Here is a 21,648-nt window from a genome sequence, read left to right on the forward strand (position 1 = left end):
TATCGTAGAAATGATTCCCAGTCTTTGGCTGGGCTGTATCTTTTCCATTAAAGCCTGGCTATCAGCCGGTGACAGTGAAGCAGCCAGTCGGCACTGGCTTGTCCACATGTGCCGGCCAAGTGGCGTGAAGGTTTCCGCTTTTGTTTCACTCAGCTATTTCATGTATGCCTATGTGTGTTAGTCTGTGAAAGCAAGAGATAAAAAAAAAAAAAAACATGGTTAGTGGGGTCCTTTATTAACTTTGGAAGGTGCATTTTCGTTTTCAGAGTATAGAATTGAACAGGAGGGGAGGAGTACTGTAGTTATGGACCATCAATACTATCAGTCTTTGGGAAATTATGCACCATGGCAGTAGGGTGAGAGCCTCAGAGTGCATACAGCACAAGATGACCACTAGGGCCCTCAAGGGGTTTTGGTGCATGCTTTCACACTGTTTGGCTTTTTTGGAAATTGTAAAATATTAAGCTGGAATCACAACAGTACATACAATGTATAGTGGGCTATTATTTTTTGGAGGCTAAATTGTTTGCTTTTCTTTTTTTTTCTTTTGCTTGAATTCATGCTACCGTTTGTAATTTCCTTTTTTATTGTATTACTGTTTCTACTGTTTTCATTTTCTTTACCCTTCAAATTGTGCAAACTGAAATTGCGAATTGAAAATATGCCTAATAGAAACTCGTCAATTTTGCAAAAACTCCCAAATATCGCAAATAAGTTTTAACACTCACATGAGGTGGTTTTTCAGGCAATTCGAAAAAGGATTATTTCACAAAACTGCAATGGAAACTTTTTTTTTTTCATTTACAGGTCGCATGGCATATGTAAAAATCATATGATCATTTTTCAGTGTACTACAACCTCCAAGAAACACTTTATTTGTTGCTGCTGAGGGGCTTTCCCTGCCATTAATGCTTAGACTTTTTACACTGCACACGTCTGTGGCGCGCTATGGCTTTGAAACAGCCACCGGAGTGCATTGGATCCACTCTAATCAATGCTCATGTTTATACCAGCTATGCCGTGCCATGCACATTTCTGAAGCGGCTCTCCACACTGCTTTTGTAAAGATACACTCTTTCGATTCCTCGTTCTTACACCTTTCGATTAAATATAGCCAAATTTCATCAAAATCCGTTGCCATGACTTATCACCAGAGGAAAAAATTAAGTTTGAGTCGCATAACATCGGTTAATATAAATGCCGTCATTTTGAAATATTTTTATCATCATTTATAAAGCATCGTCAAACTTTTGTGCAAATCTGTAATGGAAACACATCAAGTGAAACTCCTCTGAAAGAACAGATTAAGGGGTTTAGGGTCACTGACAGAGTCCAAAGTAAAACTTTGTCAGGGGCTCCTGTCAATGCAATCATAAAAAACCCAAAATCACATTAATGACAGAGACAGCAGCAGGTTTATTAGGCTACTGTCACTTTAAGACAAAATCCACAGGTATAATACACTGACAAGCATTCAATAGTTTACCCAAAGACGAAAATTACCCCATGATTTACTCACCCTCAAGTCATCCTAGGTGTATTTGACTTTCTTCTTTCAGATGAATACTATCAGTTATATAAAAAAAAAATGTCCTGGGTCATAGCATAATCTCCAGTGAGAATATGGTAGTCTCTTGAGAACTAAGTTTTGTTTACACCAAAGGAAAACCAGTCTCCTCTTGGTTTATATTAAAATTCTTAGACATTTTTCTCTTTACAAATCATCATTTTGTACTTTATAATTCATGACCGGTGTTTTGTTTTGGTCTCTTCTCTGCACTTCCATGTCCGACACTTCTCACCGGAGCTTACGCTACACCCACATCCTCATGCGTGTGAGTACAACCGTTAGAGGAAGCTACAGATTAAGGTTTATGAAGTTTTAAATATGGATATTTTTCTTACACAAACACATCGACTCCCTTCAGAAGGCCTTTATTAAGCCCCAGGAGCTGTGTGGAGTACTTTTTATGATGGATGGGTGTATATTATTTTGCTTCAAAATCTCAACCCCATTCACTTGCCATTATGCCAAGCTTGGAAGAGCCAGGATATTTTTATATAACTCAAATTGTATTGGTCTGAAAGAAGAAAGTCACATAAACCTAGGATGGTTTGAGAGTAAGTAAATCATGGAGTAATTTTCAGTTTTGGGTGAACTATCCCTTTAAAACTGACTGTGTTTAAGTACAAACTTCCAATTATGACTATCAAAATAATGCAATTGTGTTCGTAAAAACCTGAATGTCTGATTTTGGTAATCTGCAATTCTCATTTGTATGGTGTATCATGCCCAGCGTATGATTTTTGTTCCTTGTAACCATTTACAGTCAGTAAGTGTACGATGCCTAGTATCTTAAAATCTTTTCAGATTTTAAAAGCTGTGTAGAGTATTCTGCTTCTGGCTTCATCATCCTTAAGTCAGTAAGTTTTTGAACAGGTTTATGGTTGTCTAATACATGTCATCACACAGAACAGAAAAGCTCTACTTACTTTTAAAATAGTGTTTAGAATCTTGAAAACTATTCAAACTCAAACTTTTCCATTAGAGATTTTAAATAAAGACTGTAAGACTGAGTTGTCAGATCCTTAGTGGTCGGAAGGTTAAAGTCATTCAACTGTGGTGTCATTAGTTTATAGCCAAACATTTGGTTTTTGTTTGCAACTATTGTTTTTAGGCTTCAAAATTCATAGATTATCCTAAGGAAGATGTGCTGGTCACAGAGCTATTTTCAACTATAATCCAAAAGCCGATGGAAAACTTTTGTTGGACTTTGGTCAAGGGAACCAGGGTGATACTAACTTCTGGGTTGCATCATCCCTGCAACACTACATAAATTCTTAATTTTAAGTATCACATATTAATGTATTATATATAAATATACAATACATAACTATATATCATTATGAAAAGATTTACTCAAAAATAGCTTAAAAATACACACAGCCAAAAACTAGCACTAAAGCTCACAATTACCATGACATCTGAGGATTTTTCTCCCCCCAATGACATTGGTAAAACTAGCCCACTCGTTCTTAAAAGCAAACTAATTTCATCATACATGACCACATTCACTCACTCCAAGCTCTCTCCTACTGTTCCATCACTATGAAGTGCAGACAGAGACCTTTCAGCTCACTCTTCATCCTCCTAGTGAGAAATGAGTGGTTTCGCCTTCACTCCAAACAAATCAAAAGCAGAGCTTTCCTACAGACATACAGCTGTTCTGGCAGTTACAGAATGAGAGAAAGAGAGAAAAAGAAATGAAATGCCCACCATGGACACAGACACATCACCGTGGGCCTGTTAGATCAGTCTCCGCCACAAGCCCCCTGGAGATTGGGTTATCGGGCACTGTCAGTGCCTAAGTGGATGCTGCGGAGCCCTGGGCGGTAGAAGACACTCAGTCTGTATGTGCGGCTTTTAAGGGAGCACGAGAACCGTCCGTGCCTCGGCGGCTGGGGAAGTTGGAACAGCGAGCTTATAGCGAGCAGAAATCACAGCGCTGATACTGTGCCGAATGGCACGTTATGCATATGCACAATGCCAGTAGTATTATGAGGGCTCTTCAAAGCACGAGTGGCATCGGCACCCAGCTTCCTCCTGTACGATGACAGTTAATGAGGTAACGCTGAACGAAAGGTAGCCTTCTTCAGCTGTACGCAGTAAATGCATCCCAACAACTGCCTGAAAGTGATGCAACATTAAGAAAGTTCGAAAAGAACCACAGATGGGAGGGTCTTAAGCAACTCTATCCATTGAACTGATTGATTACAGCATTTAATGCATGTAAAACCCTTTATGAAAGCAAACAGAAAGTAAGTGATTACATTAGGCTGTTGACATGCTGCAGTCACGCACCAAGGAAATGGCACAAACAAAACAAGTGTGATTGCGAAGGCTCTGTAGACTTTAGCCCTTCCTCGCAATCTTCCAAAATGTACCGATAGGCCGATATTGCAGACATTCGGAAGCGGGCTTTGTTGAGGTTAAGGGTAAACACATGTGGCTCAAACTTTGGATATGTTTCAGTGCCGTCTTTTGATTCCAGCATCTTTATCCCAATCCTGGCAAACAGGAAGGAGTCTGTGTCCAGAAGAAGACAGCCAGGACTCTTTGTGTTTACCCATGACTCTCACAAGAGTCCTTCTGCTACCATCATCATCTCAAACAGCTGGGGCTTCATATAATACACCATAATACTAGTCTGCGTGTGTGCGTCTGTGCTCACGCATATTCAAAGTAGATTTGAAGGGTAAATTGCTTAATGATTTCTGGGAAAACTATAAATTGGGGTACCAAATAAGCACCATTACTACAATTTGATTACCATGCAATTGAATTAGAGGGTAATCACCATTTCTATATATCATTATATTGAAACGCAATACAGGATTAGTTTATGCTGTTGGCTATGGGGAGAAGATATGACCATCTAAATAAAAGGTGGAAGTGTAAATCTACAGCTTTTAGCTACCCATTAAAGAGCCAAACATCTCCTTGTTTTTCCTGAAAACTGTGACACAAGGGAGAGAGGCTGAGAAGATCATTTTGAGGGCAGCATTGAGTATTGAAACAATGATTCATCAGACAAACCCTGAATCTCTGTGATTGGTGCTTGCACCTGTGCAAGTGTCATCCAGGGTCCCCATCATGTAGAAGAGCATTTTCATGGATCCAAAGCAAGCTCATATACAGTATCCTGTCAGGGTGGAAAAAAGTAAAAACTTTTAGAGTTTAGGCACATCCACTGTGCCTTTTTAACATCAGCCTGAAACATATTTGCACCTTTCAGAAGCAACAAATGCAATTTAAAATAAGGCACACCCACTGTACCCTTCAAAATCAGTCTGAAAAATTGTTGCACCTTATCTACCCCTAAATTAGTACTTTTAGGTACTAATACCAACAAACAAATTAATATAAAGTAGTAGTAGTAGCAGTGTAGTAAGAAAAAAAAAAATAGAAATGATGATATTACTAACAATAATAAAATAAATACATACTACTACTACTACTATTACTAAGTAGAAATAATAATATAAAAATGTATTATTAATAATAAACATAATGCATAAATAAAACTGATGATGCTATTATTGTTAAATTAAATAAGTAAAAAAAAAAATAATAATAATAATAATAATAATAATAATAATAATAATGTCAAATCATTTGACATTCGTTTGTTTATTAGAGCTGGGTTTTGACACAAATTTCACGATTCTATATGATTATGCTTTACAACCTTGTGATTCGAATTTTTTGAAATATTAACATTTAAATGGTGACTGTCATAAAAACTTGATGCATTTATTCAAACTTAAATACTGAAGAACAGTAAAAATTACAACGGTCATGGCGTGAAAATGCTCCTCTCTAAAGTTCTTTTTTTTTTTAGCTGACTAACGAGTTTGTTAATCAAATATGTTTTTTTTAAGGTAAATGTGATGTCATGTGACATTAGGTGCATTTCCATATGTGCAATATATATCATAATTGTTTTAACGATGTGTGATTTAACATTATCAATATTTTGCAAAAACCAAACAAAACACTCCTACAAAGTGCACTGAAGTCTAGTAGATTAGACTAGTGCACACATTTAGAGTGCATTCTTTCATTACGTGATTAAGTCTGTTAAAATGCATTTAGAATGATCACAAAATTAAAGATATTAAAGATAATTAAAGATAGAAAGTGTATATGTTTATATCATTTTATATAGCAAATCAATATCACACGAAGAACGCAATTTTTTCTCCAAAAAAAATCACTATGATTACATATAGATTTTTTTTTTTTACAACAGTTCAATAAACAAGTTAATTAAGAGACTTGCCTTTTAGAGACCATATTGCCAGTTTTTGCTCTATTTCGACAACAAAAATAATTTCAAATACAGCCACTATAGCATAGCTTTGCATCTCTTAGCAACATGATGGTGTTTTTGTTCCTGAATGCATCAACCGTTTAAATGATTCGGTTCAATCACAATGACTCACTTATTAACAGTGACATATATATATATATATATGTATATATATATATATATATATATATATATATATATATATATATATAAATAAATATCAAATATATATATTATATATATATATAAAAATTTCAAATGAGTATTCAACATTTTATGTCTTCTATATCAAAACATTATTTCTGCATTTGTAACTGCAAGTTAAATGCATTCATGTCCTGCATTAAACAGTGTGTAAATACATCTAAATGCCACTTCAGATAAAGCTTCTGTGTTTCCTCTGCATTGCAAATTTACCTAGTAACAGCCTAAATGTTTTATTATTCTTAATAAGTGATTGCTTTAATCAAAAACAACTAGTTAGAGATTTATAGGCCTATCCCAGAGGTGTCAAGTTCAGTTCCTTATAGTTCCAACCCTGCTCTAACACACATACCATGTAGTTTTCAAATAAGCCTAAATGATTAGCTGGATAAGATGTGTTTAATTAGGGTTATATCTAAACTGACACCCTTGGCCTATCCCATTTTTGCCCCCCTCCCACTGTTTAAATGTTAAAATGTTAAGTCATTTTTACTCTGAGTAAATTTTAAATGAGTTACTTTTTACTTTTAAGTAGATTTTTATACTGGTACTTTTACTTGTACTTAAGTAAAATTTAATTCATGTAATGGTACTTTTATTTTAGTAGAATATTTTTGTACTGTTTCCACCTCTGATAATTTGAAACTATCTACTAGACTTTATTTTATATCAAAAGTAACAAAGCACAGCCTATTGTGATTTATTGGATAGAATGCGTGCTACAATGTTACGTTCATTAACTGAAAACAGGCTAGACTAATCGATTCTTTGGATTTAAGAATCAATATAAAAAAAATAAAAAATAAAAAATCAAAATCAAGAAATATATATATATTTTTTACCCAGCCCTAAAGTATATATAAATATTTGTAATATTTTTGGGGTGTTGATGAAGGGATGCATTCACTGACAAGGCTATGAGGGAACATAAAAAGGTTAGGAAAGAAAGAAAAAGCTGTTATACCCCTAATGTATAGATGTAACGGTGAAGATTTTGCAACGGTGAAGATTTTGCAAGTCTGGAAACATGTAATCGCCATACGCAGCTACCCACAAGTCAGCACCTGCGGCGTAACCGCATTAAGAGACCCTGAATGGACAAAAAGCAACAAGATGATCCCATTTAAGGATTTTTCTTGTCACAAATGACCATTAATCTTAAAAACACATCATGGTACTGCTTCTTCATACATTTTCCCACTCACCACCCATACTGTATTTGCTCACGCAAGAGTGACTTCGCTTTCCTTCTTCTGCAATGCCCGATGGGATATGTCAGCTATCACAGAGATTGTGATGTCCTTGACAGTCGTCCAGATGTCTTTGTGCTGTGATGATGGAGGATGAAGACTTGAGTCCCTCATGCTGATGGGCATCAGGCAGGCCTCTGAAGAGTCTGCGCTGTCAAGTGGTGGTTGAATGAAGAGGTGAGTGCTGGGGGCATGGGAAGCGACACGGGGCTCCATTAGTGCAAGAGCTCCAGCTCGTCAGCCGTCCACATCTGAAAACATTTAATGTATACCTTGACATATTTTACAACAATACTTTAAATGAATATGCATGTTATATACATGTAACACCTAGACGAACTACATCGAGTGAACCAGTGCCTTTGAAACGCCCTGAATCCCGCCAGCACTCTTCGCATGTGCTGGTTTACTTAAGCACACAGGACCAATCAAGCCACTGATTACTCAAATGGGCTAATTAAGGCTCATTAGACTCTAAGTCCTGACACCTGCATGCAGTACACTCTGCATGCGGACAGGGCCACAGCTTCTCTCCCACAGCACGCGGCTCTGCTAGCTGTCAACACTGGCCCCAACAACTGTCCCAGTCATCGGTCCGCTTTTGTTCCCCGCCCTTCACACTCTCTCATAAGGATCTCTCCAATTATGTGAGCAGACTGGGGACGTTGTGAAGTGGCCCAGTGAAACAGAATGTGCCATGCTAAACAGGCTTTATTAGAGACACAGATTTCTGATGCTAACAGCAGCACTGGAGACAAAGCTAAAGAATAGGGACGGGAATCGTGAAGAATTTAAGATCACACATTCAAGCCTAAACAAAACAAAGAATCATACTTTGAACATAAACCTAAATAACTACATATATGAATTCAATGAAAAATACTAGTTTCTATCATGTTTTTATATGCTGTCATTAGGGCTGGGCGATATGGCCCAAAAAATATCACAATAAATTTCAAATCTTTATTTCTTTCAAGTTGAAAGGCAGATTTTTGCTTTTAAGTGAAAGTTATAGAAACCAGACCATTAATTGTGTTTTTAAACTTTATGGTCAGAACATGACAAAAATGTTTTTGAATTTTTTTACACTTTTCCAGTCACTTATCCTTAACAAATTAAATATCTTAATAGAAAATATGGACCAATTCAGTGTTTGCAAACAGTGATGACGTTTTTTTGTGGGCAGAAGTTATTACGGTTTTCAAGTAGCAGTCTATGGAGCCATGGAATAAAAGAAAAAAAAAACGGACATTTGAGACTATATTTCAAAATTCTGACTTTATTACTATCCACAACACTATCAGCGCTCAGCTGCAAGTGACATAACTCTGACGTCTACTCCAAATTGGTCTATAATATAACTATAGAATATAATAATGATATAAACTGAGTTATAACGTCAGAATCGCGTAATAAAAACTTGCAATTCCGACCTTTTTTTTCCACAAATGCGAGTATCTCACAATTCTGACTTATTTTTCACAGATTTGTGAGATAGAAATTTGCAATTGGAAGTTATAAAGTTCAGTCTTGAGGGGAAAAAAAGACGTACTGTTCTCAGAATTCTGAGTTTATATTGCAATTACAAGTTAGAATTGTGAGATATAAACTCGCAATTCTGTAAAAAAAGGTCACAATTGAGAGTAACAAACTCGCAATTCTAAGAAAGAAGTCAGAATTGTATATTTAAATTTCGCAATTATGACTTTACAAAACACATTTGTGAGTTTATATCATGCAATTCTGAGAAATTCTGAGTTTGTATCTCACGCAACTTTTTATCTCACAATTCTGACTTTACAACTCACAGTTCGAGAAAAGAATAAAAATAAAGAATATAAGAATAAAAAATAAAAAAAAGTACCTTTTTTATTTTTTATTCACTGGCGGAAACTGGCTGTTGAAATGATCGAATACAGTATACCGTCGCTCAACCTTTTTGAAAGTTCTTTTTACTCCCAAACGCAGGACGAAAAAAGAACTTTAGGGGCCTTTAGTGTTACTACATTAAATCCATGGTAAATGTTGGCAATTTGTAGATTGAAAAGCCTTCTGACTGTATCAGTGTTTCTCCTGTTTTTCGATGTTGTTTCAACTAGTTTCAATCATTTGTGTCCTTCGCTGAATTCAAGCGCTTCTCACCGGATCTCACAGCGCTGTTTAGTTGCCGTGTGACCAAAACCTATCAGCGCAATATCCCGTCTTCCGTTTAAGTTGAAATATTTCGACTCCAGCTGAAAAATTCGCATGATGTTGTTACGCAAGCCAAGTGAAGAACTTATTGACATATCGAGTTTGACACATCTAGTTGTATCAGAAAATGGAGGAAAGCATTACACAATGATTTTATTCGCATGAGTGACATCATACAAGTAATATAAAGCAGTAACGCAATGAAAATATTTGCTTCACATTTGTTGTGCACACAGCATTATATCAAACATTTTTCGTACTCTTGCTATCTTTTATCGAGGAAAAGCATATCATGATAATTAGCATTATCATTTTATCACCCATCCCTAGGTATCATAACTAAATGTTAGATCATATATACTGTACATGATGTTTCTGCCATTTTTCCAACTGACACACCCCTTATGAAATCACAAAAATTCTAAATTTCCCAATAGTAAACAGAACTTTATTTGACCATTTATGCTCTTGGAACTTATGATTATGATATTTCCGTGCAACAATGGGTGTGTCTCATTTCGAAGGTTGCGCCCACAGTAGGGTCAAATACGTCATTGAGAATGTCTCATTTCATAAAGGAACCATTCATTTCAAAGAAAAAAAAAAGAAATGACAATTCCTCACGAGGAATAACAGTCAGCGTTATAATGGTTAGATTTCTGAAATGAGACATCGTAAATGACATCTGTGGCTGACAAATGCAACCTCCAGAGGGTGCATGCTTTGAAATGAGACACAGCTAGTAAGTACATACTCTGATTAATCAGCTGTTTGATTTACTAAAAGAACTAACTTATAAGAATCAGCTGGAATGCAGTATGCTTTTGATTCACTAATAACAACCAGCTCTTATAAGTGTTTCGCTTGGAAATCAGACTACACTGCCCACTATCTTTTTCATGCTGTATATTCAGTAGTGCTGCTGGGACTGTTTTAGAGCAGTATTCCATCCACATCTGCGAAAGAACATACTGTATATGCAAAAATCATTTACAAAACACCATTATTTTAATTAACTGCTGCTGTTAACAGTTTCTCGCATGTGCATTCTTCTGTGTTCTCCGTTCCGGACTGTATTTAGGAACATGTCTGACCTGTTGTCACGTTGATTTATTTAACGCTTTGCCTGACTAAGTCATGTTGTACTTTATGACTTGAAGAACCTCGCCTTGGTGTTCATGCTTAATGTTTTGTGCGCCAGACGTGTAGGGCAACTGAAAGAAATCTTTCACTAAATGTCAAAGGACTCTTAATGAATGTCTGCTAAAGTTTGACCTTACAACAGCAGTTCAGCTTGTAACGTGAACAAGAAGCGCACACAGTTCAATTAGATCCGTTTCAAATCCACAAGGCTCCTAATGCAAAAACTTCATAGGGGAACTTCAGCGGCCTCCCGTCCCTGGAACACACTGTCCATTCCAACCTGAGTCCACTGGCATGCACACAAGCTCGATTTTCGCAAAATATTTTTTCAACGGTGCAAAAACAAATAAAATATGATATCTAAACCTTCTGCAATAAGGATAAACCTCGGAAAATGTTTATGAAAAATAATCACCAGGACAACACACGCACGCCGTGTTTACACTGACGCCAGTGTCGCAACTATCCCACATCTCCGACAAACACTGGGGAGGGGGCAGGCGGCAAAACAGGAAATATCTTTTGCATATTATTTTAAGTAACTGTTCAAATTTCATTTCAGAATGGTAATCCACAAAACAAATATGTAGAGGCATATTTTAAAAAGGGAGGCTCTGCTTCAATTTCCTATTGTGGTGCAGAATGTGTGTTTACTCTTTGTGTCTGTTTGAATTGATTTGCACAGCTCGGCAGACAGCGGCTGAATGCTGCGACCAAGAATCCATCATCTCATGTGATCTGATAGTTCTGCAGTATTAGATTGATTTTCCTCTCTCCTCTCATCTTTCCCTGTCTCTCGCTCTCTTTGTCTGCTTTCCTTCCATCGGCGACGTTAACAAACATGCCAAGTTACCTGTCTCCCCATCTGCTAAGATAGAAACACAGTCCCTTCTGTCACGAACAACAGATTAAGGCGGGAGCATAAAGGGTAAATCGTTCACGGCGGCGGGTTGTACCCTTAAAAAAAGCGTGCAAACCTAAATGATCTCCTCGGAGTGCTTTTTCTGAAACATCCACTTGACGTATTCACATTCCTGCTGGATTTGGCCTTGAACCGCTAAGAGAACAGAGACAAGAGAAGGCTTAACTTCCCCAAACCATCTTAAGACTCTCGTCAACTCCTCAGAGCCATCGTGTGATCTCCATCTCTCTTTCCCGAAGTTTAAAAACACCTGTCACGGATTCAAAGCGGGGACTCAGCAGTAGCCGCGCAGGCGATCACCTCTCCGGCAACGCTATAGGGAGAGGAATTGGAAACGAGGAGATTTTTACAAGCTCAAAGATCCTCTCATCGCTCTTCTTTAACCGTCAGCAGAGACTGCGCGCAGGTATAAGCCCCACTCTGGCGTACCTGAGACTTTTCTATTTTAAGCCCTCCCTTCCGTACGGCATGTCAGACGAGCCCGAAATCCCTGCTAATACTAGTTACCTCTGAAACATAGATCTTACTGTTTGGCTTTTAGCTTTGACAAGTTATTTCCTACTCCCTTTGAAATAAAAAAGTGGAGTGTTCTGACACCGACTTTACGTTTTTGAGCTCATTAAAGCTGGGATCTGCCTCAATGCTACCTGGATTTTTTTTTACAGGCGCGATAAGCCAAATTAATATGAACTCGTCAGGGCCACTTAAAATGCTTCTTGTTATCCAAAGCCCTGAGCTCCTGCAACTTATCACGCAGCCACTGATATCCTTTAAACTAGCAAGGTGCAGTCCTTTAATTAAAACTAGTAACATTCCCTTGGAAGAGGAGGAAAGGAAATGTAGAGGGGTGGACTTCATAATTTATCACAGGCTGGAGTTAAAAGGAAGCGATTTCGCAAAACTAAAGCAAGGGCTAATACCTCTTAAACTGACACGCGGCGAGCTTCCCCGTTCAGACGGGCCGGCGGAGAAACAAAGTCCCCGAGGATGTACATCACGCGCTAAGCTGTGAAATACTACGTGTAGCATGTTCTCCGGCGCAACCCTTAAAACTGGCACCAAATGAAAATGGATGCGTGCTCTTCCTTTGTGCTACCGAGCCGAGAGATATATCTTTATAATATCCACCATATTTTACTGATAATAAAAAGCAAAGCGCCACATTGCCACCGGAACACTTAGCTAACGTAGGGGGGAGAGGCGGCCGTTGCAAACAATGTAAATCAATCTGAGTAATATTGCTTTAAACTTAATGCAATATACTCGCTGCAAGTATAGCCGTCCTAATGTGCATTTACATACCGGAGACACAGGCGTATGCGGCGTACGAGTACATATCCCTAGACGTACAGACATCCATAAACACACACACATGAACACACACTCGTACGCACCAGAAGTCTATTGAGTATTTTTTTTTTCTTTGCCAAGGCGCTCTGAGGATAATACAATTCTTTTTCTCTCTCTCTTTCTCCCTCTCTCTCTCTCTCTCTCGCTCTCTCCACTTTCTTTACAATACATCATTCAGTTCTGCCTTATGCCTGCATGAAATTCATTTTCTAATGGAAATATTTGTTTTGTAAATCAAATATGTATTATGCACAGAATGCAAAGCACAAATTAAATTATGTTAATGAAATGAAAGAGATATGAAATGCATATTTCATGGACAAAACATAACCCCAGCGAACAGCCATTTCTTGATAAAAATCTTTAAACACAATCTCATTCAGAGAAAGACATATTGCTAAGGCAGATAGCACCTCATTAAAATGGTCTCCTTTAATATCAGTGCTTAGTATATATAGGATTGTAAATAACCACTGGGGACGAGGAACCAATAATGAAATACTGTCTTTAATAGCTTGCCATTGATGTCAGCATAAAAAGTGCGTGGAGGAATATTGGAAATTGGGCGCGCACACACATAGAGTCAAAAGCTGTAAATGATTGCATATTTAAATAGAGCTGACTAAGGCAAAGATGATATAGATATAAGTAATAGGCAGAATATCATGCTGACCTCACATAATTTAACTAAGAAAAAAAAAACACACACTGTTTTAAATTTTATATTGGTTACGCTTAATGAATAATAGATTCCTCGGCTGTTGTTGTGCACTGCCTGATCTTAATAATAATAATATTGTATTAAAAAAATGTTTAAAAGAAAAGAAATGAAGCCGCTCTGCCCAGCCAACTCGCAAATGAACTAAACTGGCTTTTCAGCAGAAATAAACATGGCGATAGAGAGATGCCCACTGCTTTGATTTGATGGCGGTGAGAGTGGAAAGGGTGGGGTGCTTGACCTGGCTTATTCTGCTTAATGCTAAATATCTTAATTGCCCCACAATACGCAATTACCAGCTGCTCCAAACAAAGCATGGATTTAAACCCAAATAATACCCAGCTGAGGTCTGCTGAGATTTTTTTGCCCCCCCTCTCTCAGCCTGTGGCTATTGATTGACAACACATACGTGAGTGCAATAAAGGCATTCACGTCCAGGTGCAACAGCCCTTAATATTCTTAAAAGTGGTTAATTCCTTTCAAAGTAGAGTATGTTTTTAGGTCTTAAATGCTTTTTAAAACTTCGCTTTTAAAACCCCCAGCACCCCCCTTGAGAATTCGAGTAATAGTGTTTCCCATACTCACCCATGGCCTTTTCCCTTAATCTAATACTAAGTCAAGTTAATTATTAGGGTTTTTTATCTTTTTGTCTGACCATGAAGAGATTATACCATCAGGATGGACATATCATAATCTTTTCAATTTTTGCTGAAATATGGGCAGCTTTTTTCCTCAAGCTGTCAGAGCCATCCTAAAGGTTTTATCCACTACAAATAATCTGATTAACAGATTTTAATTGTGTTTTCGATAATTGTTATTCTGCATTTATTTAGCTGCGAGCTGAGAGAGATTGAGCACCAGAGGAAACACGTGAGAGCGTGAGAGAGAGAGATAAATGGCGGGATGGAAAAAACAGAGGTGATGGTGGCTGAAGTCAGGCTGACGAAGGATGGAGACCTGTCGGAGGAGGTCACCACACACAATCTCATCACATCAGCTTCACATTACACACTTAATTTCCATCCTACCAGCTTTCTTGCTCCATCTCTCCGTTTCCCCAGCCCTCCGCACCTGAGTGGAACCACTGCAGGCAGCAAAACAAGTTAGTGTTCACAGTGTCACATATGCAGTTTTATGTTTTCAAGCAACATTTTAGATTTTAGAGGTAGATTAAATTCATGATGAAAAAACAGCTGTTTAAGTATATTTTTATGTTTTATTTGTGCTCTTCTCATACCACTTATCTAGAACAGCCAGCAATATAATACCTGACAGACAAAGTAAGCAATAAAATACATGTGAAAACTAGACCTGCAGTTGTTTTGCTTCTATTTTCTTGATTTTAGAATTATAAATCAGTAGTTCTCAACTGGCTTTGCTTCAGGACCCAAACTTCACATTAGACAAGTAATGGTCCAAAACAGCAAAAATGTTGTTAAAATCCAACATTAAATGAATTCACACTACCATGAACTGCACAGGCTCAATAACATTTCACAAAAAATAAAAAATAAAAAATAATAGTAATAAACATAGCTGTAAGCAGCGATTACCAGGGTTCAAGTGCTTAAGTGCAATTAAGCACATATGAAAAAAGACATTATGTAGTAAGCCTTTTTCTTTTTGCAAATACAGGTTATTTACCATAGAAATATTCTGTATTGTAACATTTATGACTGTTATAGGACCAGGTGTGATATCCTGTGATCTCTAAACTCCTTAAAACTTTGCATGCTTGTTTAGAATCACCTGTCACATGTGCTCACCAGGTTTTGTGAAGTTTGAGTTTTCCTTTTGGCTTTATAGGATTTGGGGTAAATTCAGACAGGCCCCTTTATTTAAACGACCCCATTAGACTTAACCAAAGGGTAAATTTCAACATTTTTTGATAATTATTGTCCGAAAGAGTCTAGAGAATTGTACTGCAGTGTTTTTTTCCCCCAGATTGAGCGAAAAACTTAGGATTAGGTCGCAAAAGTAGGTTTTTACATCTTCTCAATCATTTAACAAACAATTTGATTGCCAGCAGTGGTTCTACAGGCAAAGTTGTCCGGAATGAGGAGTTTTGTCATATGATACAAATATCAAAAATTGTACAATGTAAAATCGTTTACGCACTTGAAAAGTGCTATATTGCCCCCAGGGGCCAATTTCTTTCAAACTTCTCACAGACTTTTGGGACCATGAGTCAAACAGGCCCACCGAGTTTTGTTCCAAACGGCCTCCGTTAACCATGTCTAACAGGTACTCAAACTTCATCATCAATGGTAGCCATGGTTTTTTGAGATACGTTAATGTCGTTATAGACACTTGTGGCACTTTGGTCCAAGACCGTGCACAGCGATTTTCATATTGACAGGACAAATGGTTGCGTAGGTATAACCGTTTTTTAATTTCCTTAAAAAATTATAGTGCCACCAAGTGGCCAAGCTCCACAGAGTGGCCAAGCTCCACAATTTTCGTTTTGCAACCTCCGATTGAGCTCTTACGTGGACGTCCTTATGTTTTGGCATGCCTTTGCAACGGTGAGTCGAAAGTTAGACTTTTTTTTTTGACAATTATTGATATTTACTCTTCAGAAAATCTTTCTGCACTGGTTTGGTTCCAGTTGGGCGAAAAACCTAGGACTAGTTCCCAAAAGTAGGTTTCGCAAAAAATCCAAAATACCTGAAAATTTAGCAGGTTCACGATTGAATCTGAGGCAGGTGTTTCTTCCGGCATGAGCCAAGGATACCAACGACATAAGACACTTGAGCCTGTGACTGACGCTATAGGAGTTATGAGCAATTTCGTACTTTTGATCGTTGTAGCGCCCCCATCAGTCCGATTGGGGCGAGCCTTGGTGACGTTGTCGGCAGTCTGAGTACTACCATATCTCCAAATTTCAAGTCTCTACGACTTATGGTTTGGTCTGCACAATCAGTTTTATGTGGAGATCGCTGATCCGTGACCATTCTAACATTTACAATAGGGTTTCATCGCTACGTGTTTGAACCCCTGATAATAAATGAATAGATAAATAAATAAGTACAGTAATTGCATCCACAAAAATACAAGTTCATATTACTACACCAAATATTGCATTAGTATTTGCACTACTGCAAGCAGAAAGTTTGGCTGGAAGTTCATAAACCTATTTAACTATAATGTTCCAACTATAATGTTTAATCGTAGACTTTAAAATTTTTAGTATAAAATTTCCCAAATATCACCATCAATTTCAATACCACAATAAACAAATATGCTACTGAATTCACTCACTCACTTGACTCACTTGAAATTGTTAAACATTAACATTATTGTCAGAGATCTGCGTGCCATTTGGACTGTTTATGTTTGTTTTTCCCGTTATGACCATATTTGGTTCTTCCTGTCCTCATTTTGTCCTGATTAGTTAATTTGCTCCACCTGTCTGTGTCTTAATCACCACCCTTTATAAGTTGTTCTCAGTTCTGTTTCTGTTGTCTGATCTCAAGGTTATTTTGGTTGTGTGTTCTCCTGCCCTTGTTGGAATTACCAGTTTGGATTTGACTAAAGATTCCTGTTAGTGTTAATCTCGTCTTCGTGCGTTTCCTTGCCACACCCAACCGTGACAATTATAAACTGAATAAATGAATGTGAATGAAATGTCAAAATTTAGCATTTTGCTGCGAAACCGGCAGCGCAAAACCTATGTTAAGTTCGAACATTAATCTTTTACAGCATTACAGTTATTCGATCTAAAACAGTTATTGTGCATTAATAGCTTTCAACCTATTTGTGCGCAAATGAGTTGGGCTGTGATGATATATCAATTGCAAATGCATTGCGATTCTCTCTGGAATCGATTCTGAGCTTAGTTTTTAACAGCAGACGGTGCTCAAATCTAGTTTTTTTTTTAGCTGCACACTGAAATGCTCACGGAGAAGAGGAGCGCTTTTGCGTTCAGCTGAGTCATGTAATTGCACCTTGGCCTAGAATTATTTTATGACACTAGATTATTTTTAACATAACTCACTGTGAACACCCTTGTAATTCACTTCAACCTTTTCAAACTTTATGAATGCTTATTTTAGGTTCAAGTGTGTGTAAGGAATTGGAAGCAAGAAGAGTACAGCTGTTTCTAAAGCATTCATGTTTAAAACTAAGCTCAGAATCGATCGATTTGAGAGAGAATCGCAATGTATTCGGACAATCTCAGAAGCATTAAGCAGAATGCAGAATCTCGACTCACAAAGCATCAATTTTTTTCCCCAGCTTTATAAGTGAGCAGCCTGAACTTATTTAGCCAGCACATTTTTTTATTTTGGTCACACATGCGCACCACTTGATTATATCACTTCTTTAAATTAACAATACTAAAAAAGAAAGACTTCTGATTGTTACATTTTATTTTTATCTCAGTAGCAACCATTACTTTTGACATTCCTAGATCTTAGGATCATTTGCATTTTGCTTTTATAGCCTCCAGCCCGTGAATGGATCAAAACAGGCCCAAGGCATTTTTGGGTCACAACCCACCAGTTGAGAACCACTGATGTAGAGTTTTATAGCAGCTGACAGAAAACATCTTTAGCCTCTGTAGGCTATAATATCATAAAGTCTGATGTTTTCACATGTATTTAATTGTGATTTTCTAGGATACGCATTACACATAACAAAATCTATAGTAGACAGATGTAGCTGCCTCACACTAAACTTTGAGATATTTCGCACCCAATCTTATTCACAGTTAGACAGAGTGTTACAGTAATCTCCACTATTTGGTTAGTTTCTAAGTTTGTAGACAAGGGCATTTTTGATCTGAATTAACCATCTTTGACAGTCTGGGTGGATTTTATTTATGTTTGGTCTTTTAAAAATGCAGTCTAGAGACCTCTAAAAAGAGTGATGTAACATCCTGTGAGAACCATCAGAAATGTGCTGGCAGTTCTGTGCATTAGGAAAGCATGTGGGCCATATGAAATTAGGAATTACAGACACATGCATCCTGGTATCATATGATAAAACCCCATTCTCTCCAAATGGCCATCTCTCACCCATGTTATGTCCTCCCACCCGCACAAGCCCACCAGCTGCACGCCGCTACAGCTGACATCTTTTATAACAACCATCATGCTCCATATGTGCCGTCCCTTTCTCTCTCACTCGCTCTTGGCATCTCAGAAGTTCCCACAGAAAGCAGCGGTTTGTGATGACTGGACACATCGTGTGAGGTGCAGAATAGCACAACATACCAATAATCCTCCTTTACAGTCTAAATATGGCACTTGAAGAGTAAGATGCAAAAGTTGAAATGGGATCACGGATAGGCAATTAACACCGCTCTTCAAATCTCCTTTAGGCTGTGGAACAGGGGAGAGGAAGAGTATAGGAGAGCAATGCAGAATATGGTGGCAGAAAAAGGTGACCTTGTTAGGTAATTAACATCTCTCTCCAAGTTTAATTAGAAAGGCTACATCAATTCAAAATACGAATAAAAGGAGTGCGGCAATCAAAAAAGAAGAGACAGAAACACCGGCGTCTGTATATAAAATGCTCATCTGATTGTATAAAAGCATTAAAAATGCACCTGTTCGTGGATAAATTGCTTCACTCGCTAGAACTCCTCAGGGGCCGAGTGCTTTTCAAAATAGCATCAAGTGTTAAGATGCTATTTACATGCGTTGATACATAGAATGCAAAGCCGGGGAAAAAAGAGAAAGACGGCAAATTATTTTCGCATGTCTCAGTCCTCTTGTTAAGATTCAAAACAATGCTTCAAAACTTTCCTGATTTGGGGCTCTGGGTCTCTGTTGGCCCGTTCTTTCCCTGCCAAAGCCTGCCTTAACCCCCTTTAGTGTTGAGCAAACAATCTCCTCCCGCTCACAATAACTTTGAAGGAAGATGTTTTTGTTTAAGTCCCAGAGCCGTTATTGGCATCCGGTCCAAAAATAAAAAGCGCGTTCTCGTCGGAGGCTGACTGACGGGTGGCTGACAGTCCGCGTAGATGAGCCGTATATTCATCAGATGTTTAATTGAGACGGGGTGCGCAGGTCGCCAAGTTAATGTAGCAGGGACGATGCGGGATTTATAATGATGATTGATGGCGTGACGGCACCGGCCTGACTATGAGCGCTTTGCGCTGGTGGGTCCGACGTCGTGGACGGACCGGAAAGACGTTCCTAACGAGGGCTGGATCCTATCTACTTCCTCCTGCCACTCAGCTCGACTCGTCTAACATGACAGGTCTGACCTCGGGATCGGCACAGACGCACGACTGTCCCTGTCCAATCAGACATATGCAATACAAACCGTTCTAGTGGATATTCGAGGCTTAGCCCAGAACTCTCTGTGCATGTGTGAATAATGGGAAACCGAACACTTTTACTGCTACATCTGAAAGACGTCATTTAGCCCATATGAGGTAAATCTTAAAATAACTACAGCTAAAATTAAAGGTCCCACTAACCTACAACATCAGCTATACCGCAGTTCTCAGCCATTTACAAATTCGTCAGTCCTCTGACACAGCGCTTTTCAAAATATAGGAAAGTACAGTAAGCAATAAACACAGTAAGATTATATGGGCATACGCTACTAACAAGTTTGAGGTTTTGACAAGAAGTAATATTGTAGAATATTATTAAATAAACTGTTTTCTACTGTAATATAAAAACATCTTTAGTGTCACATTATTCTTCAGAAATCATTCTAATATGCTGATGTGCTGCTCAAGAGACATTTATTATTATCAATTTTAAAACCAACCCTGATTTCATGACGAAAACGTACCTGTGGGAACTTTTTGCGCAAGACGCAAAAAGCGTACCGCCATGTACGTTCAGTGTCATATTTCATGTAAAATGTCCACTGAGTTGAGCTAAAAGAGCGATCGTGTTTTTTTTTTTTTTTTCCGGAACAGATGAAGGTACGTTTTGTGACATTGGTTTTGTATGTGTTTACTTGAAACGTTTTAAAATAACGTACCATCTGCACTACACCTAAACCTGCCCGATAGTATGAACAAAAGCGAAGCTCAATCGCAAGCATGCCGTTTTAGCTTGTTTTTTGATCTGTCATCTTTCAGCACTTTCATCGTGAGCCATGTTTTTCACAAGATTTGTACCCAAAGATTTCTCATCCGTGCCACCTGAGCTAACGAGAAAGCTTGTTATGCCCTGAAAGTGAAACATATGGAGCTGTAATTATAATTGTGTATCATAACTGTGTATGAAAGTGATTACAAGTGATCGCTGTTTTACCGCTCTAGTGTTCAATTCTGTTCAAAATCTGCAGTGTACTTCTGTACTTCTTTTTGGCACGTATTTCACGCCTTGCGAAATATCATGTCTTGCAACAAGTACGTTGTCATTGTGAGATCGGGTAGTTGAAAACAGTTGTGCTGCTTAATATTTTTGTCAGGATTCTTTACATAAAAATTTTTTTTTAAAAATAGTATTTGTTTTAAATACATTTATTTGAAATACATTTTTGTAAAAGTCTTATTTATCAATATCATTTTTCGATAAATTTAATGGATCCTTGCCCTAAACCTTTGAATGGTAGTGTACATTCTTTCTGTTAGATTACAAAAGTTTGTATGACTTACTTTCTTCTGTGGAGCATAAAAGATATTTTGATATTTTGTGTGTGTGTGTTTTGTTGTTCCATACAATGCAAGCCAATAGGGTCCTTTTTTGTTGTTTTGTTTTGTTTCTTCAAAATACTGTCTTTCGCATTCTGCAAAAAAAAAAAAAAAAAAAAAAAACAGTCACACAATTTAAAACTGAGGTAGAGTAAATGAGGTAGAGTAAATGACTGAATTAACTTTGATTTTTTGGTAGTGAACTATCCTTTTAAGTGCATCTCATTGAGTACACTATAAACAATTTTATTACTGGCTAAAATTACTGGTCATCAAAAGTTGAAAATACTTTTGGCAACATTTTTGGCTTTACCAGTCCTAGAACCCCACTTCTAATACCCCCATGGTGCACAAATAGTCAGGACTGTAGAGTGAAAATTTTCCATGCA

The sequence above is a fragment of the Labeo rohita genome, chromosome 7 (assembly GCF_022985175.1).
Source record: "Labeo rohita strain BAU-BD-2019 chromosome 7, IGBB_LRoh.1.0, whole genome shotgun sequence".
In the NCBI taxonomy this organism is placed as follows: Eukaryota; Metazoa; Chordata; class Actinopteri; order Cypriniformes; family Cyprinidae; genus Labeo; species Labeo rohita.